Genomic DNA, 27,761 nt, shown 5'->3' on the forward strand with positions numbered 1-27,761 from the left:
GCTTTGGTGACAAATGAGAGACAGAGACCATGGCATTAGAGTGCTATTCTACCAGATGCAATATGTGCTTCAAATCAGCTACAAAACTGTATGACTTTTTTAAAAATCTGTAGACAAAATATATAGATGCAGAAACCAAAAGGAAGAAGTGAGAATGGCTCTTAATTTTTTCCCCCCTTTTTTTTGAGGCAGAGTCTTACTCTGTCTCCCAGGCTGGAGTGCAGTGGTGCAATCTCCACTCACTGCAACCTCTGCCTCCCGGGTTCAAGTGATTCTCCTGACTCAGCCTCCCGAGTAGCTGGGATTATAGGCGCATGCCGGCACGCTGGGTAATTTTTGTATTTTTAGCAGAGACAGGGTTTCGCCATGTTGGCCAAGTTGGTTTTGAACTCCTGACCTCAGGTGATCTGCCCACTTCAGCCTCCCAAAGTGCTGGGATTACAGGTATAAGCCACTGCACCCCGCCGGCTCTTATTATTATACCTAATGATCTCTGCATATTTAGCGGTCTTGGTTGCCAGAGGAGGAAGACTTCTATCAGGAGATAAATAGGTCCTATTTGATCTGAAAGTCGAGGCTTCCGGGTGGTCGTTTATGTGTTTCTCCAGCCACCGAACAGATAGAGAGGGGACATACTCTTCTTACTGGAATCATGGATCCGTACTACCAAGGGGATCTGACCCTGCTTGGTTTTCTCATAACTACGTTAACCATCTCATACCAGTTCGTCTAAGACTTTTTCAGTTTTATCACTCAAAATCTCACATGCTGGAAAATCCCTTACTCCTAGGCAACTTGGGACAATTGGTTGCCCAACTAGCTTCACTAGGACATTGAAGACAATCAATACATTTGCTTTACAGTGGATCTTGTTTATGCCAAGCAGAATCCATCCCAATCCTCCCAAAGTAGATCCTTGATGACACGCAAACTTATTTTGCATCCCAGGGAGAAATGTTTGCAGATAGCATTGGCTTGCTCCTTCACTGGCTTACTTCTATCCACAGACATCATCCTCAGTGGCTCGTATGCCTTTGAGGATGGAGTAGTGCTTCCCTGGCAAGCTGAAGGGAAAACCCTACATTTCATATACTTGAGCTCATTTTTGTTCTTTACTCATATTCTCCCAGAATGATGTACTACTTGATCTTTAGTTTTTTAAATGAATTCTCTCATTAATCTGATTTTTCCAGCACCATGGAAAATCTATGTTCAAGAAGGGATCAATAAATCATCTAACCCAAACCCAAATATTTCATGTTCATCTGCAACTGCCCTATTATTAAAACTTCATTATTTTTGTTTTGGCTTATGATTTGCCATGTTCACCAGGCATTCATTTCTTCAACTGACCAAAAATTACACTTGCACATTTGACATAGTGAGTAATTTACTTTTGCTTGTATAATGATGGTAAACTCAGACTTTCAAAACCTCAGTGTTCTCTAGCATCTCATCAAAAATCACTACTCAATGAGAGCTTGTTGATGAGGACGTTGGTCTGCTAAGTCCCATTTTCTATTGTGTCTTGGTAATAACATCCGTGATTGTCGAAAAATCTGCTTCCATATGGACCCGGCTTACAGCACCAACCACAGAGTAGAACTCAAAACCAAGATTAAGATTTATTTCATTTCATATGAGAAACAACTGAGATAAAACAATGCCATCCCACAAATCTTCCACTGGTGCTAATCTCAGTCAAATAATGGGGTAAATAGACTACTGGTCTTGCATTTTGCTCTCATGAATCAGTCCTCTAATTTTTTGAGGTTAGCAATAAAGAAGAACAGAATTTGTGACACCATTTAAATTGTAACCAAAAGATATTCATTATGCTTAGAGTCTCACTCCAGTTTGTCAGAGTCTACCTCCTGTAAAATTGCCAGCAAAGAAGGGGATTTCTAAAGAAAAATATTTTTTACCACGTTTTTCCTTCTTTGGGTTTAAAAGTTATTATTTTATAACTTAATTTTCTTCGATTGAGTGTATTTGGACTGTTATGGGAGATCTCAATTCCCACTGGTTCAGGAGTTTGAAAAGAAATCGGCATTACAGGAGCACCAAGATTAGCAGCAACAAACTCCTTTCAGCTTCTAGCCTGACAATAGAGGATATAATGTTCCGAGTGCTAAAAGGACCAGACTCAAGCATCAATGCTCCACTAAGTTCTATAAATAGTTTTGTCAAAAGTCATTTATTATTGAGAAAAGAAAATAACAGGTGTCTTGCAAAGAAAGTTTTTATTAGAAGGAGGAGTGCAAATTAACAGCCAGAGCATTACACAAGTCTTCAGGTTGAATGATTTCTAAACGTTTTTTTTCCCAGTGTCTTTTCACAAATCTTTTAGCTACTCTTGTCCCATCAGTGGTAGGAGTCTACGTTAGGCAGGAAACTATTATCAAATAGCTTCAGAGCGAAACCAAATCTAGCAGAGCTGTGAGATCTTTTATTAAGAAGTCAGGGAAATTTAAGGTGGCATCTCCTAGGCCCTTGCAGACAGACAGAAGAAGGTCTTCTGGGGATTTTAAGAGTTTATCTTGCAGACTTTCTCTGTTTAAACAGCAAGGCCTCCAGGAATATAAAGTCATTGTCCCACAACAGCTTCAGAGAGTCTAAGGAAGATAAATACTTATATCAAGAGGTTTGTGGGCTTGGCTTTTATATGATGGGTGGATTATAAACTGATTATAAAAGTCCACAAAGTTTTTAAGGTAATTATATTAGCTTGATCTGAGAAAGAAAGACAGTACAGCACCTACCCTGATTTTACCAGCATTTTTCAAAGGGTAACTGACAAATTGTGATCCACACCAGACTTCTTGGTCTGAATGTTGCAGGGGTAGGGAGGGAGAGAAAAGAATGGAGGCATATCCAGGAGTCAACATTTATAATAGATAATATGTATGGATATTAAAATTTGACATCCTAGCTGGGCATGGTTGCACACCTTTGTAGTCCCAGTGACTCAAGAGGCTGAGGCAGAAAGATCGCTTGAGCACAGGAGTTCAAAGCTACAGTGAGCTATGATTGCATCATTGCACTCCTGTCTAAGCAATGGAGCAAGACCCTGTCTCACAAAAAAAAAAGATAAATTGACATCCACCTTAAACAGACCTAAATATATAATTTCACTGGTAATGCCTTCCATTTTCTCATGTTGGAATACCACCACCTTCCATTCTGCAAATATTATCCATAGTTAAATTTTGTGCATTTTTTTAGTAAATAGTGGTGAATCAATTGGACAAGGGAATATGATGCCTATCTCATATACACATGCACAAAAAATTAATTTGAAATGGACATAGACCTAAGTATGAAGAATAAAATAATGGTTTTAGAAGAAAACATAGGAGAATACCTTTAAAATCTTGATATAGACAAAAATTTGTCATACAAAGATTAAAAAATAAGCATAACACTACACATGGAAAATAATACTTCATTAAAATTCTTTTTATCAAAAGACACCATTAAGAGAGTGACATGCAAGCTAAATCCTGGGAGCAGACATTTGCAATACAGATATACAACAAAGTACTTGTAAAAAGTACATGTATCCAGAACATGTAAAGAACAGCTACAACTCCAAAAGAAAAAGACTGACATCTTATTTTTTAAATGGGTGAAAGACTTGAACACGCACCTTACAAATGGCCAATAAGTATGTGTCCAGTATTGCTAATCATCAGAAAATTGCAAATTAAAACCATATTGAGTGGCAAATAAGAATACAAGACGCTCAATGTTATTAAGTCATTAGGGAAACACAAATTTAAAACATAATTAAATCCTACGGCATATAATCAGCTCCCTATATCTGTGGATTCAACCAACCTTGGATTGAAAATATTTGAAAAATAAATAAAATAACAAGACAATAAAAATAATACAAATTTAAAAACAATATATTATAACAACTATTTACTAGCATTTACATTGTATTAGGTACTATATGTAATCTAAAGATGATTTAAAGTATAAGGATGTGTGTAGTTTTACACAAATACTACATCATTTTATATAAGGGACTTGAACATCTGCAAATTTTGGTATCTGCAGGGGGTCTTGAAGTCAATTCCCTGTGAACACTGAATAATGACTGTACCTAATGGAATGACTAAAATTAAAAATTACGACAGTATCAAGTGCTGACAAGGATGCAGAGCAACTGGAACTCTCATGTATTACTGGTGAGACTGTAAAATGTCACAGCCACTTTAGAAAATAGCTTGACAATTTCTTATAAAATTAAATACACACACACTATATATATACATATATACACACACACATATATGTTTACACACATACACACGCATATATATAAAACAGGTTGAGCAGCCCTAATCTGAAAATTAAAAATCTGAAATGTTTCAAAATTGGAAACTTTTAGAGTGCTGACATGATGCTCAGATTTCAGATTTTCTGATAGGGGATGCTCAGCTGGTAAGTATAGTGCAAATACTCCAAACTCTTAAAAAATTCAAAATCCAAAACACTTCTGGTCCCAAGTATTTTAGATAAAGGATACTCGACCTGTAGTCTGCTAGGGCTGTCATTAAAAAATACCTTTAACATAGCTGGGTATGGTGGTTCACCCCTGTAATCCTAGCACTTTGGGAAGCCCAGGCAGGCAGAGCACAAGAAATCAAGAGTTCAAGACCAGGCTGGCCAATATGGTAAAACCCTGTCTCTACTAAAAATACAAAAATTAGCCAGGCATGGTGGTGTGTGCCTGTAGTACCGGCTACTCAGGAGGCTGAGGCAAGAGAATCTCTTGAACCTGGGAGGAGGAGGTTACAGTGAGCTGAGATTGCACCACTGCACCCTAGCCTGTCTCAAAAAAAAAAAAAAAAAATTCACAGTTCTGGAGGCTATCTCAAGGTACCGACAGGTTTGGTTTCTTCCGTGGTTTTCAGAGAGCCCTCTTCTTGCTGTGTGCTCATGGTCTTTCCTCTGTGCATGCACACCCCTGGTGTCTCTCTGTGGATCCTCATCTTTTCCCATAACTACACCCGATATATTGAATTAGGGTCCATCATAACAACTCCACTTAAACTTAAGTACCTCTTTAAAGGCCTTATCTCCAAATATAGCCACATTTTGGGGTACTGGGGGTTAGGCTTCAATCTAGGAATTTGAAGGAAACACAATTCATAAAACCATAAAACCAATAATCTCACTGCTAGGCAAATGAAAGATAAGTGACAGGATATATCCACACAGAGACCTATAGGTGAATGTTTAGGGCTTCTTTATTCATAATAGTCAAAATTTGGAAACAATGAACACCTGTAACTGTCAATCAGATACATTGTAGTGCATCAATACAATAGAATACCAGTCAGCAATAAAAAAGAATGAATTTCTGAAACAACATGATGAATCCCAAGGACATTGTGCTGGCATGGTCTCAGCAAGAATGGAAAAGTAGAAAACTCTGAGAACCTGTCCCTCCACAGAAACACCAAAAGAGCTTCCAAAATCAATTTTAATCAGAACACTGGAAGATAGTCCAAGGGGAATGCTCAGATAGGAGAAGGGCCACAGAAACATGGTAGAAGAGCTTGGTGGCATTTTTCTTACCCTTTCTCTCTACCCCTCTGCAGCTTAACAGCGGTCTTGAAGACAGCAGTCCAAATTGGAAAGGAGGAAGCAAAACTATCTCAATTCACAAGTAACATGAACTTATATATAGAAAGTCCTATGGGATCTATAAAAAATTGTTAGAAATAATAAATGAATTCAGTAAATTTGCAGGATGCAAAATCAACGTACAAAAATCAGACGTATTTCTACACACTAGCAATGAACAATCCAAAAAGAAAATTTATTTATGATGGCATCAAAAGAATAAAATACTTAGGAATAAATTTATCAAAGTTGATGAAAGACTTTGTATTAGTCTGTTCACACACTGCTAGTAAAGAGATACCCGAAACTGGGTAATTTATAAAATAAAAAAGGTTTCATGGACTTATAGTTCCACATGGCCGGGAGGGCTCACAATCATGGCAGAAGACAAAAGGCATGTCTTACACAGCAGCAGACAAGAGAGAATGAGCGCCAAGTGAAAGGAGTTTCCCCTTATAAAACCATCAGAACTCGTGTGACTTATTCACTACCACGAGAATAGTATGGGGGAAACCACCCCCATGATTCAATTATCTCTCACAGGGTCCCTCCTACAACATGTGGGAATTACGGGAGCTACAATTTGAGATGACATTTGTGTGGGAACACAGACAAAGCATATCAGACTTGTACACTGAAAACTGTAAAAATTGCTAAAAGAAAGTAAAGACCTAAATAAATGGAAACACATCCTGTGTTCACAGATTGGAAAATTTAATATCGTTAAGATGGCAACTCTCCCCAGAGGGATTTACAGGTTCAATTCAATCCCTATCAAAACCCCAAGGACCCCAAGAAAAGCCAATCTTAAAGTTCATATGGGAATTTTAAGGGAACCTAATGGTCAAAACAATCTTAAAAAAGAACCAAGTCAGAGGACTCACGTTTCTATTTTGAAACATACAAAGCTTTAGTAGTCAAAACAGTGTGGTACTGGTATAAGGACAGACATCTAGATCAATGGAATAGAACTGAGAGCCTGGAATAAAAATCATGCATCTATAGGAAACTGATTTTCAACAAGAGTGCCAAGACAATCAAATGGGGGAAAGAACAGTCTCTTCAACAAATACTGCTGTAATGACTAGATATCCACACTTAAAAGAATGACATTGGACTCTTCACCATTGTCTTAGTTCAACCATACTACTATAACAAAATACCTGAGTTTGGGTAATTTATAAAGAGTAGGAATTTATTTCTCATTGTCCTGGAACCTGGTAGTCCAGGATCAAGACACTGGCAGGTTTGGTTTCTGATGAGGGCCTGGGTGTCTCTACTTCCAAAATGGTGTCTTGTTGCTGTCCCCTTCAGAGAGGACTAACACTGTATTTTCACATGGCAGAAGAAAGAAGGGCAAAATGGCCAAACACTGTGTGAAGCCTCTTTTATATCTTTTATAAAAGCTCTAATCCCATTCATGAGGGAGGAACCCTTATGACCCAATAGCTTTGTAAAGACCCCACCTCTTATACTGTCACATTTGGGATTAAGTTTCAACATGAATTTTGAAGAGGCCACATAACTTCAAACCATAGCAACCATATACAAAATGTAACCAAAAATGGATCAAAGACCTAAATATAAGAGCTAAGACTAGAAAACTCTTAGAAGAAAACATAAAGGTAAATCTTCATAACTTTGAATTTGGCAATGGTTTCTTAGATATGAACCCAAAACACAAGCAACAAAAGAAAAACTAAATTAGTTGGACTCCATCAAAATTAAAAACTCATATGCATCAAAGTACCCTATTAAGATGGTGAAAAGACAATGCACTGAATGAGAAAAAAAATTTGCAGATCATATAGTTGGTAAGAGTCCAGTGTCCAGATAAATAAAAAACTCTTGCAACTCAACAACAAAGGACAAAAACCCAATTTTAAAATGGGCTTAAATAGATATTTCATCAAAGATAATACACAGATCACCAAGCACATGCAAAAATTCTCAATGTCGTTAGTCATAAGGGAAATACAAATCAAAACTATAATAAGATACAGCTTCACACCCATTAGGATGGCTATTATCTAAAAAACAAACAAACAAAAAACAAAATGTTGGCAAGGATGTGGAGAAATTGAAGCCCTTGTACATTGCTGGTAGGAATGTAAAATGATGCAGCTGCTGCGGAAAACAGTATGGTGCTTCCTCAAAAAGTTAAACATAGAATTACCGTATAACCTAGCAATTCCACTTCTGGGTATGTACTACAAAGAATTGAAAGCACTTATTTCACATGGTATGCCTGTATCACGACATCTCATATACCCATAAGTATATACACCTACTATGTACCCACACAAATTAAAAATTAAAAAATAATCAATTTTAAAATGACAAAAAAGAATTGAAAGCAGGGACTCAAACAAAATATTTGTACACCAATGCTTGTTATAGCATTATTTATAATCGCCAAAAGATGGAAACAACCATGTCCATTGACTGATAAATAAGCAAAATGTGGTAGATCCATAAAATGGAATGTTATTCAGCCATAAAAAGGAATGAAGAACTGAATCATGTTACAACATTGATGAGTCTTGAAAGTATTATGCCAAGTGAAAGAAGCAAGACACAAAAGGTTATGTTTTATATGACACCACTTACATAAAATATTCAGAATAGGCAAATCCCAGAAAGACAAAAGCAGATTAGTGGTTGTCAGGGACTGGAGGAAGAGGGAATGGAGAGTGACTACTTACTAGGTATAGGGTTTCCATTTGGGGTGAAAGTTCTGGAACTAGACAGACAACATTGTGAATGTACTTTATACCATGAACTGTATACTTTAAAATGGTTATAATGGTAAATGTTATGTTGTTTATATTTTACCACAATAAAAAGTTTTTAATAAAAACCAGTATGCTAAGTACAAGAAGCCAGACACAAAAGGCTAAATACTTTAGGATTCCATTTATATGACATTGTGGAAAAGGCAAAACTGTAGGGATAGAAATCAGATCAATGGCTGCCAGGGGCTCAAGATGGGGGAGGGGATTGATTACAAAAGAGTATGAGAAAAAGGGTCTATATTTTTATTTAGTGGTGATTATAATTTTATATATAATTATAATATATAACATTGTACATATTTGTCAAAATTCATCAAGCTGTAAAAAAAGATAAATTTTACTGTATATAAAGCATACCTTGTATTAGGATTTTCCAGAAAAAATTATATACATATATATATATATCTCACATAGAAATATATTTTTAAATACATATATAAAGATATTTATTTTAAGAAAGTTTCTCATGCAGTTGCGGGAGCTGGCAAGTCCAAAACTTGTGGGGCAGAGGAGCAGACTAGAAACTCAGGCAGGAGTTGATGCTACAGCCTTGAGGCAGAATTTTCTCCTCTCTGAGAAACCAGTTTTGGTCTAAGGCCTTTCACCTGACTGGATGACGCTTACTCACATTATTAAGGGCAATCTCCTTTACTTATAGTCAGCTGAATGATAATGTTAACCACGTCTACAAAATACTTCCACAACACCCAGGTTAGTATTTAATTAAATAACAGTACTATAGCCAAGCCATGCTGACACATAAAACTAACCATCACACACCTCAAAAACTTTGACTTTAAAAAATTAGGTCTCTGCTCATGACATCATGAACTTACATAATAAATACGTGTCTGATTAAAATAAATAAAAATGAAAAACAAAAAGAGTAGTGATTACCACTTTATCTCCATGAGAGTGGCTAAAAGACTGGCAACACTAAATGTTGGTAAGGATGTACAGCAACTAAAAGAACGGCCTTCCATTACTGGTGGGAGTGTATAGTGGTACAAACAATTGAGGAGCCGGGCGCAGTGGCTAACGCCTGTAATCTCAACACTTTGGAAGACTGAGGCGGGTGGATCCGCAGGTCAGGAATTCAAGACCAGCCTGGCCAAGATGGTGAAACTGCACCCCCCTGCCCTGTCTCTACTAAAAATACAAATATAAGCCAGGCATGGTGGCGGGTGCCTGTAACCCTAGCTACTCAGGAGCCTGAGGCAGAGAATTGCTTGATGCTAGGAGGCGAAGGTTGCAGTGAGCCGAGATCGTGCCACTGCACACCAGCCTGGGCGACAGAGTGAGACTCCGTCTCAAACAAACAAACAAACAAACAAAAACAATTGAGGAAACCTGCAGCAACTTAAAGCTAAATACATATGTACTCTGTGAACCAGAAATTCCACTTCAGTATTTACACCCAGCAGAAATGCCAAAAGGCATGTACAAGAAGGTTCATAGCAAAAAACTAAAAGCAACTTGTATGTTCATCAACAGTAAAATGGATGAAAAAATATTTTGTATTCATATAATGAAATACTGTACAGCAATAAAAAAACCAAACTACTATTACATGAAACAGCATGGATGAATCTCATAGACATGAGATTGAGCAAAAGAAGTTGGACACATACTGTATCATTCCATTTATATGAAGTTCAAGAACAGATGAAACTAATTGATGGTGATAGAGGTTCAGAATAGTAGTTACCTTTGGAAGTGGGGGGCCAGCATTGGCCGGGCGCGGTGGCTCACGCCTATAATCCCAGCACTTTGGGAGGCTGAGGCGGGCGGATCACAAGGTCAGGAGATCGAGACCATCCTGGCGAACACGGTGAAACCCCGTCTCTACTGAAAATACAAAAAAATTAGCCGGGCGTGGTGGCGGGCGCCTGTAGTCCCAGCTTCTAGGGAGGCTGAGGCAGGAGAATGGCGTTAACCCGAGAGGCGGCGGAGCTTGCAGTGAGCGGAGATTGCGCCACTGCACTCCAGCCTGGGTGACACAGCGAGACTCTGTCTCAAAAAAAAAAAAAAAAAAAAAGGGAAGTGGGGCAGCATTGACTAGAAGGGGACATGAAGGAGCCCTCTCATAAGCTGGGAATGTTCCATATATTGATCTAGGTGGTACTGTATACTGGAATATACATATGTAAAACTTTATTGAGCTGTATGGCTAAGGTTTGTGTGCTTTGCTATACCAAAGTCATACTTCAATTTGGAAATAAAGTAATAAATAAAAACAAAATTGTACCCATCTTTCCAAGGGGCAGAGTGGGGAAAGTAGATAAGGGTATAAGTGAAACTAGGTTGGTCATGTGTTGATAAATGTTGAAGTTGAATGACAGGTATATGGAGGTTCATTGTATTTTCTCATTTAAAAATTATTTCCATTTTTTTTAAACCCTTTTATCCATTCTAATAGGCCCATTTCAAAGCCATTTTTTCAATAAAGCTAAAAGATTTTCTCTCTTCTTCTTTTGAACTTGCAAAGCATTTTACTTCATCAGGAGAAACTCTCTTAACCAGCCTCCATTTAACTAATTCTCCAAATGAAATGGCTGTCTCCTCTCTGCTCCATACTGACTTTGTATATGGAACACAAAACACTTTTAAGTATAGGCTACCCTAGTACCCCCAGGCACTTCTATGCCTACAATTGAGTGGGTTTCTCAAAGATCAGTGGTATTCCTCATAAACCTGTTCATGTCAGATATCTGTTACTGTCTTTTCATAATTTAATCAAATACTGAGTACAAAAAAAGAACTGTTTGTTAAAACTATGTGAATTGCTTTGGAAAGAGTTGGTAAAAGCGAATAGCTAGAAACTTTAATGTCAAATTAGGTGTGTATATAACTCTGAGTATATGAAAATCACTCAATTGTATAGTTTAAAGGAGTGGATTTTATGGTGTGTGAATTTTATCTTAATAAAGCTGTTATAAAAAACTAGTTGTGGGTGAGATAACTACAAAAGATTGCAAAAACTTTCAAAAAATCCAGAAGACCTTTGCAATGACTTTGCAAATATCTTTAATTTCTCATTCCTCTCTTAGGAAAATGTCAGGAATAACATTGGGTCTGTGGGGTATGGGAAGCAAAAAAGAAAATATAAAGAAAGTCATAGATAATGCTTTATGAGCGTGGTTTATGCCAGAAAGACAAATGTAGAACTACAATCAGCAAACCTATGCCCAAAGAAATCTTGGCCCTACATCATACCTTTGGAGAATAAATCACATTGATATGTTTTAGGATAAAACAAAGTTTTTAAAGATTAACATATTATTATTCCTCTACTGATAATTCCATATACAATAGTTCCTCCTTATCCATGGTTTCACTTTCCACATTTTTCAGTTATATGCAGTTGGGAAATATTAATGGAAAATTCCAGAAATGAACAATTCATAAGTTTTAAATTGCATGCCATTCTAAGTAGCGTTATGAAATCTCAAGCCATCCAGCTTCATCTCACCCAAGATGTGAATCATCTCTTTGTCCAGCATATTCACACCACATACACTCCTCACCTATTAGTCACTTAGTAGCTATCGTGGTTAATGGATTGAAAAAACATAGTTTGGTTGACCCTTGAACAACATGGGTTTGAAATGTATGGGTCCACTTATACATGGATTTTCTTCTGCCTCTGACACCCCTCAGACAGCAAGACCAACCCCTTCTCAACCTCCTCCCCTTCCTCCTTAGCCTATTCAACATGAAGAAGGTGAGGGTGAAGACTTCTATTATGACCCATTTCCGCTTAATGAATAGTAAATATATTTTCCAGTTTTTGTGATTTTCTTAATAACATTTTTTTCTCTAACTTACTAAGAATACAGTATATAATATATATATAACCTAAAAAATATATGTTAATCAACAGTTCATGTTATCGTTAAGTTAAATTTTAGAGGAGTCAAAAGTTTTATATATATATATATATTTTTTTTTTTTTCTTTTTTTTTTTGAGACGGAGTCTCACTCTGTCACCCAGGCTGGAGTGCAGTGGTGTGATCTCAGCTCACTACAACCTCCGCCTCCTGGGTTCAAGCAATTCTCCTGCCTCAGCCTCCCAAGTAGCTAGGATTACAGTAGGCACCCACCACCACGCCCAGATAATTTTTGTATTTTTAGTAGAAATGGGGTTTCATCTTGTTGGTCAGGCTGGTCTGGAATTCCTGACGTCAGGTAATCCACCTGCCTTGGCCTCCCAAAGTGCTAGGATTACAGGCGTGAGCCACCATGCCAACCATATGTGGATTTTTGACTGTGCAGGTGGATGGGCACCCCTCCCCTTCACATGGTTGAAGGGTCAACTGTATATATAGGATTTAATACTATTTGTAGTTTCAGGTGTCCACTGGGAGTCTTGAACTGTATTTTCCACAGACAATGAGATACTGCTACATACATGTGGGCTTATTTGAGATATAATTTATAAACCATACAATTCACCCCTTTAAAGTGTACAATCCAATGATTTTAGTATATTAAGAGTTGTGCAACCATCACCACAATTATATAATTATTTTTATCATCCCAAAAAGAAATCCCATACCGATTAGCAGTCAATCCCCATTTTACCCCAGTCTCCTTACTTGGAAATGACTAATCTACTTTCTGTCTCTATTGATTTACCTATAGAGGCAAATTGATTTATGCCTGGGGCACCATCACCAAAAGAAGAGGAAATGGCTGCAAGCCTTCCCAAAACAACAGATGAGTACCACAGCATGCAACTAAATAAGCTGCATCTCACTTTCAGAACAGAGCTTGGGGGGGCGGGGGGGGGGGGGGGGGGGTTCCTGCTTAATTGGAACCAGGTGCTGCAGTATTAAATCATGCTTATCCGATTGGGCTCAATGACCTACCTGTGCTCTAAAATAGTCATGTTCATCTTTTATTCTCTCCATGACTTAGTAGTTTCTTGAGCACAGTGAGTGTTCTGTAAATAGTTTAATCGACTAGAATTTACTCCCCCAGACCAAACAAATTCTCAACCCATATTGTGTAATTAAAAAGGAGACCTTAGGTAGTGTACTCTTGACTAATAGAATAAACAAAAGTAAAGCTTAGAGTGAATAACTATGGCCACTTAATATTAGTCAAATGTCTACTTACAGTAGAACCAAGGAAAAATTATCTCAGTGATGACAGAAACCAAGCTCAAATTCCTTGAACACAGAAGGGACTAATTTATTGCTTGATGTCACAGAAAAGTCCAAGGAGAGTTTGGCTTCAGGTATAGCAAGATCCAAAGACTCAGGAATCCCTCACTCTTGCTCCCACCCATGGCCCTGTTTTCCTCTGTCAGCATCATTCTCTGGAAGGCTCTCTTTGGGAGTTTCCACCAATAGATTTAGGCTTTCACCCTATGAGATTCGTAACCCTAGGGAAAGGAGGAGATCTCTTTCCCAATAGTTCTAGCAAAAGTCTGGGTTTGATTTGAATTTGGTCACATGCTGACCTCTGAAAAACCACTGTGGTTTTAGGAGGAAGGACTACGTCAGTTTCTGAGGCTCCAATTACATACCTACTCCTGAAGCCAGCTCCCTTCTATGTCATATGGAGTAAAAGTGGGAAACAGGTGATTTTCCAAAGGAAAACTGGAGTAATGTTACCAAAGAAAGAGGTAACAGACACCAGGCCACCATGAACTATAGACGAGCACTGTAGCAAGCAGCTGAGTGAAACACATCGCACCTTCATAACAGAGGCTGGATCCTCCTTTATTGGAATCAGCCTGGTGCTGTATAAATGCACAGGAATCTGACCTACCAGGGCTCAAAACCAAGCTCCGAGCCCAATTGTTGTACAACCTTGGGTCACTTTCCTGACATTTCTGGAATTCAAGTTCCTCATATGTAAAAAGGCGGGGAATGAAAGTTACCACTCAGGGCTATTGTGAAGAGTAAGTGAAATAGATTTCTGAGAGAATGCATCTAGGATAATCTTGTGGTTAATGCTCACAAAACATCTTCTCTTCATTGTTCTTTACCTTTAAAACTTGCTTTTTTTCTTTTTTTTTAGAAAGAGTCTCACTCTGTTGCCACGTTGGAGTGCTGTGGTGTGATCTCAGCTCACTGCAACCTCCGCCTTCTGGGTTCAAGCAATTTTCGTGCCTCAGCCCCCCGAGTAGCTGGGATTACAGGTGCGTGCCACCACGCCCAGCTAATTTTTGTAATTTTAGTAGAGACGGAGTTTCACCATGTTGGCCAGGCTGGTCTTAAACTCCTGACCTCAAGTAATCCGCCAGCCTCAGCCTCCCAAAGTGCTGGGATTACAGGTGCGAGCCACTGTACTTAGCCAAAAAACTTGCTTTTAAAGGAAGTTTTCCAGAACTGGGCTTGTTCCATTCAATAAGTAGATTGAGTTACAACTATGCACTTAGCTTCATGTGATGCTGAAGGGAATATGAAGAAGAAAGAAGACAAATTCTGCTTATACTCTGATAGGACGACCTCTGCTATTTTCCTTCTGAAGCTTTGCAGAGAGCAGAGAATTGTAATGAAAGGATGTTTGGAAGTAAAGACTCCACGAGGTATTGAAGTCTCTAGGGAAACCTCATTATAGCATTCCTCTTCCCAGCCCGGATTCTGAACAATTTGAGAAATAAAAAGCAAATGTGAAGCACACGGAGGTCAATGTATCACCTTTAGAACCAGTAAAGATGAATTGGAATTCCATGCATGGCAGGCCAAGGCAGACGTCATCCTTAGAGGCAGAGTCCCTGGAGGGGAAGAGGAAGGAGATAAAGCTGAAGTAAGCCAGCCAGGGGGTCACTTTGACACCCCAGGGACAGAAAGCGTCCAGGAGTATGGTCAGCTGCAACTAGGAACTGGGAAAAGATGTTCCCGCGTCACTGATTTTTTCCACTCCTCAGATGCATGACATTGGATGAGTCCAGTAATCCCTCTATCCATTACCATCTTTTCTAAACCGAAGGATTTTACTAGATCATCTCTGAGATTTCTTCCGGGTCTATAGTGGTATGATTATATAAATTACTAAGCACATAGTAAACCATCTAAGAGTTCATATGATCTTATTTAGAAAGGAAATTACAAATCTTTTACACTTGAATCTGGAATTGCTTTTGTAAATGTGAAGCTACTATGACTTGAATTACACTTCTGTTTCAGAGGCTGACTTTATGAAGATCCTTAAGAAGTTTTAAAGTTAAATAAGATTCTTCTTCTTACCTTTAATCATTACTTTTACATCTCCTTTGAGGCCTGGAATCAAAAGTCACTGACCCATGAAGTGTCTTCCTCTTGCAAGTTGGGCAAATGGATTCACAACAAAATAAAACCCAGCATCACACTGACTGTTCAGGATCTGTTTCTGCTGGGTTGAGTCTCCTGGCCACCAGAATCCCAGAGCTCTCACCCAGGCTGAGATGCAGAAGCCACAAGCACAATGGGGAGAGAGAAAAATAAGAGAAGGATCCCATGACTTCGAGAAGTGAAATAAAGGAGAACCAACAATACTCTGTGCCTACTCATGAGCACCTCAGTGTACTCCAGAACTTTCATTTCAGAAAGCTAAATAGGAACCTTTGTCCAGAGATTGGCTCAGATGTTCTCATTAGATCTTAGCTTGAAGCCTCTTCTGCCAGTTCTTCCCTGTTTTTATAGTAAGTCTCATAATGCATGGTCCTGGACCCACAGCCCTGTATCATATGGAAAAATGATGCAGGCCAGGCATGGCGGCTCATGCCTGTAATCCCAGCACTTTGGGAGGCTGAGGCGGGTGGATCATTTCAGGTCAGGAGTTCGAGACCAGCCTGGCCAACATGGTGAAACACCATCTCTACTAAAAAAATACAAAAATTAGCCAGGCATGGTGGCGAACGCCTATAGTCCCAGCTACTCAGAAGGCTGAGGCAGAAGAATTGCTTGAACCTGGAGGCAGAGATTTCAGTGAGCCAAGATCATGCCACTACACTCTAGCCTGGGTGACAAAGCAAGACTCTGCCTCAAAAATAAATAAATAAAATTAATTAATTAATTAAAAATGATGCTGAACAACAATGAGTTATGTTCAACTCATTGAGAAGTTGTGTTGCCAAGAGTGTGAGTGTGGTTGGAAAGATTAATGAAAGGTTTGTGTTTCGGTTTGTGGCTTTGGTCACTGCTTGCCTCCCTGCCTCTCAAGCTGCCCATTCGATTCAAATTAAGCAGTGTTTCTCAGACTGTGCCTGCCAGCATGTTGTACGTGCAGCTGCTGCCTTCCATCCATCACAGCCTAACTTACCCTGCTCCAAGTTCCAGGTCAGCCTTTCCTGATTGCATTCCTTGTCCTCGTCATGCTTCGAGCTGCCCTCCTTCTGGCTATTCATCACCCAGTGATTGTTGCTGTTAGCTGTCTTTCTCACATGACCAGTCCTGCAAAGTGTGCCAGACAGGAATGCCAGTGGGCTGGCTACATGCCAGGATGTTGCCTGGAATTTGTTAGTGCTCTTAAGCACCATGGATAAATGCCACTGGTGAAACCTGTGTGAAGCCAACTGCAATATCTAAGGACATCTAAGGCCTAGCTTTTTGTCTACGAAGTTAGAAATCATCCTTGAGTCTATGTCTGGGCTGCCATATGAACTAGTGTTTAAATATAATACAGGCTCTTGAGTCAGACTTACAGGGGCCTTCCAGCAATCTGAGAAGTTACTTTAGCTCTGCTCCATTTCATACCTCCAAGGGCCGTTTTGAGGACTGCATGAGTTAATGTATGTAAAGCATGTAGAACAATGCCTGTCACATTAAAAGCCCTAGGAGTGTTTGCTATTGCTATTTTTTTAACTCACTGTGCTTATTGTGCTTAGATTGACCACTTCAGATCATTTATTTATTCCTTTAATCAATATTTACTGAGTGCCTATGATATTCTGGGCATTATGTACAGTGATCCTTTTGCTGTACGGTAAGCCTTGGCATGGTCATCTGGAAATCCTTTTGCACTCTTGGTTGTACTTATTATGGAGGCAGTAAGACCCCAGAGAAGAAACCGCTGACCAGTGCACCTAGGCATGCAGATCCTTAGGCAGCCTCTCTTGAGGCTGCCATGCTCCCAGAACAGCACAGAAAGAACAGAGGCAGACAGCGGTCAGTGAAAGACACAGTGTCAATTCAAGCAGATGTTCGCCCCTTCCCCTCATCCTCTTCTCTCTAGAACTTTGAGGTATTTCCAGGCAAGGGGGAGGTTGGAGGGAGAATAGGGATAGATGAAGGTAGAGGTATGAAGAAATCTTGCAAATGACTAAGCTTAACTTTATGCCAATATGGAAAGATAAAAGTTGAAAATGGAATTAAATTGATTTAGAGAAAATCACTAGGGTGAAGCATGTAAAATTGCTGATATCTGACAATTTTTGACATGCAAAAACATCAAATTGATGTTGTTCAGCCTCTAAAAGGTGCAATATTTCATGTACCTCCTGAGTTCATAGAAAACATTCATAGTTGCCACACCTGCTTTAGTTTTTTCACTGTCTTAGAAAAGCTCAGATATAAGAAATCTTCATCAGGACTTTCTCTCCTTAAATTGAAAAGTAAAGACAAATTTGGGAACATGGTTACCTGTGTTAGAAATTTGATGAATGATAGCTCAGAAGCCTAAATAGCAACTGATATGTGGAAGTCTTATTTATTCACTCTATAAACCAACATCAACTGATTGGATTTCCTTTCTTTAGTCCGTTTTCTAACTGAATCCTAGTAATACTCCTTCACAAAATAGGTTTGTTAAAAAGCTCAGTAATATTAGAGATCTCCAGAAATTTTCAAGGATCAGAGTAAATGGTAGGCTGTATTCCTGCCAATTTCTTCATACTCACTAAATGTTTAGGTATATTCTCATCTGGTTGGCTACAGAGAACAGGCACTGTTTTTTTTTTTTTTGAAACAGAGTCTTGATCTGTCACCCAGGCGGGAGTGCAGTGGCGCGATCTCGGCTCACTGCAAGCTCCCCCTCCTGGGTTCACGCCATTCTCTTGCCTCAGCCTCCCGAGTAGCTGGGACTACAGGTGCCCACCACCACGCCCAGCTAATTTTGTTTTTGTATTTTTAGTAGAGAGGGTTTCACCGTGTTAGCCAGGATGGTCTCGATATCCTGACCTCGTGATCCCCCTGCTTCAGCCTCCCAAAGTCCTGGGATTACAGGCATGAGCTAATGTGCCCGGTCCAGGCACATTTTTTAAGGATGACTCTCTGTATCACCAGGATTGTAGACAGTTCATCTAAAATGAATGCCAATGCATGTGTTACACATCTTAAAAACAAGTGTACCCAATGTCCAAGCAAATTCTCCACCTAGAAATTTACTTGAAGAAGATAATTAAAGACATACATAAACATTTAGTTGCAATGGTTGTATCAGTCAGAAAATAACTGGCACATTCAAACCAAGATAATTAGAGTGGTGTTAATTCATAAAGATGTGGAGGAGTTGTAGAAAAACTGCAAGGGATGGTGCAGGTGCCCAGGACTAGCAGCAGCAGCAAATCTATCACCACCCTTAGGCCCAAAAGAAAGGGACGGGTTCTGAGAACTGGGAAGGAAGTGTTGTATAGAGTTAGCCACCTTGAGAAGAGCGCTCTTCGGTCGAGAAGTACAGCCAGTTCTAGGAGCCCTCACAACAAAGGAGCCAGGGGACTGACACTCTGATCTCACCCTCATCCCTCCAATCTCCTGCTGGGGAGAGATGTTGTCTGAAGCTGACCGGAAGCCAGAGGGCAAAGGAACTAGTTAATGTAACCCCTGAAGAAGAGTAGAGCTGAGAGAAAAATGGAAAAGGGTAGAAAGTGGATATGGAGGAATGAACAAGAGAGATCTGGCATAAAGATGTTCATTGAGGCACTGTTTATAATAACATAACATTGGAAATAATCTAAGTGTCCCAAACTGGAAGGAAATATAAACAATTTAAGGTATATACGCCAAGTGAAGTGCTATGCAATCCACTTGAAAAATGAAAAGCAGAAGATAGCTAGCTGATCACTAATGATACTTTGTTTAAAAGTGAAAAGGCAAAACGCCAATAAAATAATCATATTGATTTGGTAGCAATAATGGGCTTTAATTTTCAAAAATAAATGTTTTTTACTAGTCTTACCATTCATTACGCTGTTATAAGTCTGTAACATCCAGTATCCAACCGTAATTTGAAATCCAAACAAATCCTCAATACATGGAAACTCACACTTGAATGTTCTACTTTAATATCCTAAGCAATATAGAATTACATACACGATAACAAGAGAAAACACTTCTTTAGCCCTGCCTTAAATTAAGAGGAGACACACAAATACATGTGTTACCTTTCAATTATGTCAAAAGACAATACAAATCTGTTGGTTAGGTATATCTCTGTTCACTGAATAATACCTGATTCACCTTCTTTCCCAATTATTTTATTTTAAAACCTTAACGTTGTTAGCATCAGGAAATGGAATAAATAGTGCCTATTCACAAATCATTTGCATCCAGTTTTACAATATGTAAAAGATTCTTATAATTGCCTTTCGTTGAATTGGTATACCATAGTCCACCGTAAAACTGAAGGAATGATACGGCAATCTTCAAGAATTTTACCTACAAAGTGAATGTGCACACTTTGGCACATTTTCTAAGCCCTAAAAGTTTATTTAAGGCCAAGTGTGGTGGCTTGCACCTGTAATCCCAGCACTTTGGGAGGCTGAGGTGGGCAGCTCACGAGGTCAGGAGATCAAGACCCTCCTGGCCAACATGGTGAAACCCTGTCTCTACTAAAAATACAAAAATTAGCTGGGCGTGGTGGCGCACGCCTGTAGTCCCAGCTACTCAGGAGGCTGGAGCAGGAGAAACACTTGAACCCAGGAGGCAGAGGTTGCAGTGAGCCAAGATCTTGCCACTGCACTCCAGCCTGGTGACAGAGTGAGACTCTACCTCAAAAAAAAAAAAATTTTTGTTTAGAAAAGGAATTCAGTGGATGAACTTGTAAATAGTCATCTCAGATTTTGAACCTATAAAAATTCATCACATTGTTGTTGGGACAAATTGAGATAAGGCTACAATTTTTTCCAAGTCAATATATTGAGAAAACAGAACTGTATTTCTACAATAAGTCACTATCTTTTATTTTTTTAAAGAAAATCAGTGAAAGAAAAACAAAAACCTTTGGTTCACTTATGTACTCATGAGTGGAAAAAAAATTATAATGTAAATCCCACTCCTTAAAAAACTTAGGTACAAATTACAGCACTACAGATAACCCTCCATTTACTTCTTTTGTTTTGAGACCTTGGTGATTCAATTCATTTTAAGACACCTAAGTATGAGTTCTCCAGGGAAATATTACACAAACTGGAAGCATCTTGGAACTTTTAAGTATATTCCAAAATATATATTTTTATGCATGCTTTAAACAAACAGTATTTTTTAAAATCAGAGAATCTAAACAAAAAGAATGATGAGCACTAGCATCTAAGTTTTCTGACTTTAGCATTTAAGTAGTCTGACATAGCATTCATTAGTAACCAAGCTGCCCTAAACATGTACAATCCAAATCATGATTTGTTAAATATTACACCCTACTTCCCCAGAACATTTAGGCTGGTCATAAAGTTAAAAATGTGTGAGTAAGTACATAAGCATCATCAGTTATGGACAGCCTCTTGTATAAATTGCTGTTTAGCAATACACAAACTGCTTCAAAGATTTATGCTTATGGGTAGACATTCAATTATATCAATAAAACAGCACGTCCTGAAAATATGGGCACATTTTAAAACCTACTAAGATGATTCTGTTAACCACAACCGTCCCACAATATGACTGAGTAATAATAAGAATCTACTTTAAAAGCAAAAAAAAAAAAAAATTAATCAGCATAGTGAATGATTGATTCAACATAGCTCCTAGGGAACAGACCAGTCACCTGATTGAAGACTCCTTCATATAAGCCATCACCATTCTTTATAACATAAATGACTGCATCCTCCATAAATGACAGCTCATCACCCTTGTCTTTTGTATAATCATACACTGCAATGATGTTCTCAATATAATTATTGGAGGACCAAGCAATATCCTTATCTGCATATGAAACATTATACTGAACTACTGCAGCCTCCTCATCTTCATAATCCACTGGAGTGGGTGGTGGTGGAGGTGGAAAGTCATCAAACATGAGAACATTATCTGGTGGTGTCGGTGGTGGAGGAGTTGAACTATCCAATAATAGGGAGTGAAGGTGTAGGTATAGCAATGTGAATACTAACACTACTGCTTCCTCTGTTTTCTTGACTTGCCTTCCTCCACTACTTTCATTGTGTGCCTTGATTTCTGATTTAATGAAGCTGACCTGCCTGGATTATGATGACTTCCAAACCTAGCAGGATGCATCATATATATAGTCATTAGAAACAGTTGGGGGTTTAATGGGTTCCAGGGTTTTATAAGGAGTATTCTGTCCCAGTAATTCCTGGCCTCATATGGGAGGACTTGGTGGTTTTGGATAGAAGGATTTGTTCTTGGCAGTGTGCCAATTTTTTTTTTTTTTTTTTTTTTTTTTTTTTTTTGGACAGAGTCTTGCTCTGTCACCCAGGCTGGAGTGCAGTGGCACGATCTCAGCTCACTATAACCTTCACCTCACAGGTTCAAGCAGTTCTCCTGCCTCAGCCTCCTGTGTAGCTGGTATTATAGGCACCCGCCACCACGCCTGGCTAATTTTTTGTATTTTTAGTAGAGACAGGGTTTCACCATGTTGGCTAGGCTGGTCGCAAACTCCTGACCTCAGGTGATCCACCCGCCTTGGCCTCCCAAAGTGCTGGGATTCCAGGCGTGAGCCACAGTGCCTGGCCAGCAGTGTGCCAATTCTTGCAGGCTGGTTATTGACATGCTTGACACCATGGCTCACATCATTCAGAACTGTGTAGGCAATGTGTATCCGAACATACCTTATAAGACGCTCCATATTTGCAGGCGCTATTACTTTGTGAATTCTTGATGTAATTTTATGTGTTGTCCAAATACCAAACTCTCTTTGAGCCACTTTCTCTTTATTAATATCCACAGTCTGTGAGATATGATTGATGAAAGACTCCATTCTTCAAAGTTGAAAGGCTTGGATATTCAGCAACTGGAGTACATTGTTAGACACTGCAGTTTTTTGATAAGTGACACTAACTAGAGATCTTGTTATGTAGGCTTTGGTCTCTTCTAAAGCTTTTCTCTTGTCTTCACAGTAGTTTGCCACCTGGGTCAGGTTCTGGTAACTCTATCAGTGCCCTCTTGTGAGGCAGGATCTCCTCCTCTAGTAACATCTGCAGCTCTGCCATTTTCCACCCTTCTGTATTGGTTCCTCTTTCACTAAAGAAACAGAGGCAGCAAGTTCTACTGAAGCTCCCAGCACCTCATAGCCTGGATCCAAACCACCTTGCCACCTGGTGTTGTCAATTTGTTAATATTTTGTTGAGGATTTTTGTATCTATGTTCATGAGAGATATATCTGTAGTTTTCTTGTAATGCCTTTGTCTGATTTTGGTAGTAAGATAAGTATGGCCTCACAGAATGAGTAAAGTACTACTTCTGCTTCTATTTCTAGAAGAGATTGTAAATAATTAATGTAATTTCTTCCTTAAATGTTTGGTAAAGTTACCAGTGAACCCACCTGGGCTTTCTGTTTTGGAAGGTTATTAATTATTGATTCAATTTATGTAGTAGACACAAGCCTATTCAGATCATCTATTTCTTCTTGCGTGAGTTTTGGCAGATAGTGTCTTTCAAGAAATTGGTCCCTTTTTATCTAGGTTATCATATTTCTGGATATAGAACTGTTCATAATATTCCTTTATCATCCATGTATTAATAGTATATATGGGACTTTCAGTCATGTACTCTTTCATTTCTGATATTAGTCATTTGTGTTCTCTCTCTATTTTTCTTAGCCTGGCTAGAGGCTTATTACTTTTGTTGATCTTTACAAAAAACTAGCTTTTGATTTCATTGACTTTCTCTATTGACTTCCTGTTTTCAATTTCATTGATGACTGCTCAAATGTTTATTATTTCTTTTCCTCTGTTTACTTTGAATTTAATTTGTTCTTCTTTTTCTAGTTTCCTTAGGTGGAAGTTTAGATGATTGACTGTAGATTTTTCTTCTTTTCTAATATATTTATTTAATGCTATAAGTTTCCTTCTAAGCACTACTTTCACTGCATCCCACAAATTTTGATAAGTTGTATTTTCCTTTCATTTAGTTCAAAAGATTTTTTAATTTTTCCTGAGATTCCTTTTTTGACTTGTGTGTTATTTAGAATTGTTAAATCTCCAAGTATTTGGGGATTTTTCCAGCTATCTTTCTGTTATTGATTTCTAAGTTTAATTTCCTTGTGGTCTGAGAGGAGATATTGTATGATTTTTATTGTTTTTAGTTTGTTAAAAATTAAATGGGTCTGTCTTGGTGAATGTTCCATGGAAGCTTGAGAAGAATCTATAATCTCCTGTTATTGGATGAAGTAATCTACAGATACCAACTATATCCAGTTGATGAATGGTGCTGTTGAGTTCAACTATGTACTTACTGATTTTCTGTCTGCTGTATTTGTCCATTTCTGATACAAGGGTGTTAAAATCTCCAACTATAATGGTGGGTTCATCTATCTCTCCTTGCAATTCTATCAGTTTTCACTTTATGTATTTTGATGTCCTATTGTTAGGTGCATACATATTAAGGATTATTATGTCTTCTTAGAATACTGACCCTTTTATCATTATGTAAGTTGGTTCTTTTCTTTTCTTTGAGAAAAAGTCTTGCTCTGTGGGCCAGGCTGGAGTGCAGTGGCATGATCTCTCACTGCAACCTCTGCCTCCCAGGTTCAAGCGATTCTCCTGCCTCAGCCTCCCGAATAGCTGGGATTACAGGCATGCACCACCATGCCCAGCTAATTTTTTTATTTTTAGTAGAGACAGGGTTTCACCATGTTGGCCAGGCTGGTCTCGCACTCCTGACCTCAGGTGATCCACCGGCCTCAGCCTCCCAAAGTACTGGGATTATAGGCATGAGCCACCACGCCCAGCTGGTTGGTGAATTTTTTTTTTCCTCTTAGTACTTTTAAATATTTCACTCCATTCTCTTCTAGTTTGCATGGTTACTGTGGAGAGGTCATATGTAATCCTTATCATTGTTCCTCGAAAGGCAGATTATTGTTTCTCCGGCTCTTTTCAAATTTTTCTTTGTCTTCATCTGAAATTTGAATATAATATGTCTAGTTGTAATTTTTTCTTTGGCATTTATCCTGCTTGATGTTCTCTGAGCTTCCTGGATCTGTGCTTTGGTGTCTGACATTAATTTGGGGAAATTCTCAGTCTTCATTGCTTCAAATATTGCTTCTGTTCCTTTCTTATCCTTCTGATATTCCCATTATGTATATGCTATGCTTTTTGTAGTAGTCCCACAGTTTTGAATATTGTGTTCTGATTTTTCAGTCTTTTTTCTCTCTGCTTTTCAGTTTTACAAGTTTCTATTGCAATATCCTCAAGCTCAGAGATTCTTTCCTTAGTCATATTCAATCTCTAATAAGCCCATCAAAGGCATACTTCATTTCTGTGACAGTCTTTTCGTATCTCTAGCATTCTTTTTTTAGAATATCCATCTCTCTGTTTATGTTGTCTATTCCATGTTGTCTGCTTTTATCATTGAAACCCTTAGCTTATCGATTATAGGTTTTCTTGGGGGAACTTGTATTATTTTAATTATTTTTATGTACAGAAAACTCAACAGTGTACATTTAACTCACTTTGGTGGCAAGTTCTTTAGCCTTTGCCTTTTCCATATGGGCAATGTGAGCCACAGACTTGGGACCCAGGGCCTTGCCTCCCCATTGACAGTGGATCTCACCAGATCTGTCATTGTAATTGGTCCTGATAGCTTCCACCAGCTTAGCCAAAGCCCCTTTGTTTTCCGAGTTAACCTGTGTGAAAGCAACATTGGTGTAGGTCTTCCTGTGGACTAGACATCCCAGCCTTGCCTTCCTTTGGATAATGCAGTAACGGGCCTCCATTTTATGACACAGGGCAGGCAGGAAGACAAGCAGCTTGATGGGCTCCACATCCCGTGCAATCACCACGGGCTGAGCCTTCTTGTTCTCCACCAAGGTGGTGACGATGTTAATTCCTGCTCAAAGGACAGGTGGTCTCTTAGTGAGGATGCCCAGTTTGCCCGGAGCTTTCTTCTCAGCCAGGGCCAACAGCCTCTGCTGCTTCTCTTGCTTTGTCTCTGGGCCAACTTAAACAGCTGAGTAGCTGTTTGGCGTTCCAGGGCCTGGATGAACTGGTTAATCGCAAGAGGCACTTTCAGCCACTTATAGGGAATGGCTCTCTGCCCTCATATAGGGGGGCCATTTCACAAAACGGGTGAGGTCCCTTTCAGGCTGGATGTCCTGACCAATGCCAAAATTCTTAGGCTTTTTCTCAAACAGGGGATTCACCACTTTCTTGGCCTCCTGCTTCTTTACGACAGAGGGGGCCAGAGCCACCTTTTTGCCCTTGGCCTTCTTTTCAGCATCTTGGGTGGCAGGAGGAGAGAGCAATTATAGTTTTTTAAATTCCAAATCAGATAATTCCAACATTCCTGCCATATCTGAGTCTGGTTCTGATGCTCATTCAGTCTCTTCAAACAGCGTTTTTTGCCTTTTAAGCTTTTGTTAAAGGTGAACATGGTGTACTGGGTCAAAAAAAAAAAAAAGTAAAGTAAATAGGATTTTAGTAATGCAGTGGTAAGGTGTCAGGGGAGAGGAAGTGTTCTATAGCCCTGCAGTTAGGTCTCAGTTTTTATTGTTTTCTTTCTCTCTCTCTCTTTCCTTCTCTTTTCTTTCTTTCTTTCTTTCTCTTTCCTTCTTTCCTTCTTTCCTTCTTTCCTTCTTTCCTTCTTTCTTTCTTTCTTTCTTTCTTTCTTTCTTTCTTTCTCTTTTTTTGAGACAGAGTCTTGCTCTGTCACCCAGACTGGAGTACAGTGGCACAATCTCAGCTCACTGCAACCTCTGCCTCCCTGGTTCAAGCAATTCTCCTGCCTCAACTTCCCGAGTGGCTGGGATTGTAGGCATGCACTACCATGCCTGGCTAATTTTTGTATTTTTAGTAGAGACAGGGTTTCACCATGTCGGCCAGGCTAGTCTCAAACTCCTGACCTCTGATGATCTGCCCGCTGAGCCTCCCAAAGTGCTAGGATTACAGTGTGAGCCACTGCACCCAGCCTAGTCTCAGTCTTTTGTTGAACCTGTGCCCCTGCACTGTGAACTTCACGCGTGCTTTTCAGGTGTTTTTCCTCTTAGGTGAGCCAAGATAGTTAGAGGAGGCTGGAGTTGGGTCTTTCACTTCCCCCAGGTAGGTGAGGGCATGATAAAGCCCCGGCAAGTTGGGCTCTGGTAAAATAGTTTCTCCTGAGGAAGGCCTTGTTAGGAAGGAGCAAACACTCTGGTGTGTTTCAAAATGGTTCCTTTTTCCCCTCCCGCTGCCAGAAGCACAATATTTATGATCTAATATGATATGTCTAGTTGCAATGTTTTTGGCATTCATCTTGCTTGATTTTGAGCTTCCTGGATCTGTGGTTTGGTATTAATTTGGGGGAAATTCTCAGTCATTATTGCTTCAAATATTGTTTCTATTTCTTTATTATCCCATAATATTATCCAATATTTATTGTGAGGACCTGGTAGACTTCCCAGAAGTAAAACTCACAAAAATGTGCCCCCATCCCCAACTCGACTGGGTCTCCCTGGAATTTTTAACTCTCAGAGCTGCCCACACTGAGCCTCTGTTAATTCATCAATTACAGTTCAGTTATCCTGCCACTGGTTCCGCAGAGGTTTCTGCTCCAGTAAGTTGTGATTCTGCTCTTGCCTGTCTGTCTCTCCAGTCTTTGAGGCAGCAGTTTGCCCTGTGATCTCAGTCTCTGACAGATCTAAGAAGAGCGCTCGATTTTTCAGTTTGTTCAGCTTTTTACTTATTGAAAGGCCAGAGTGGTAACTTCTGAGCTTCTTACATGCCAGGTGGGAAACCAGAAGTCCTATCTAGGTTTTTTAAAAATTCACGTATTATATGTAATTTATCTAAAATTGACATGTATTACTTATATAGTAAAGAAAAAGGTTCGTTTTTGCTTTTGTTTTTCCTGCTTAACATATGCAGTTTCTTCCTCAGTAAAGCTCAAGTCTAAGGCTTCTGAGGCTAGATTCCATATAAGGAGCAAACAGGATTTGGGAAATACTATTCTACTATAGACCATGCTTTATCATAATGGCTTTTAAATTTGCATTTGTTGCCTCATGACCACAAAATGGCTGTTGTGATTT

General features: G+C 39.1%; 1 pseudogene; it reads right to left on the minus strand.

Moving 5' to 3' along the window:
* Window positions 1–20,339: 20,339 nt before the first annotated feature.
* On the minus strand, window positions 20,340–22,764 carry LOC101006424 (annotated as a pseudogene).
* Between the last annotated feature and the right edge of the window lie 4,997 nt (window positions 22,765–27,761).

The sequence above is a fragment of the Papio anubis genome, chromosome 7 (assembly GCF_008728515.1).
Source record: "Papio anubis isolate 15944 chromosome 7, Panubis1.0, whole genome shotgun sequence".
NCBI lineage: Eukaryota > Metazoa > Chordata > Mammalia > Primates > Cercopithecidae > Papio > Papio anubis.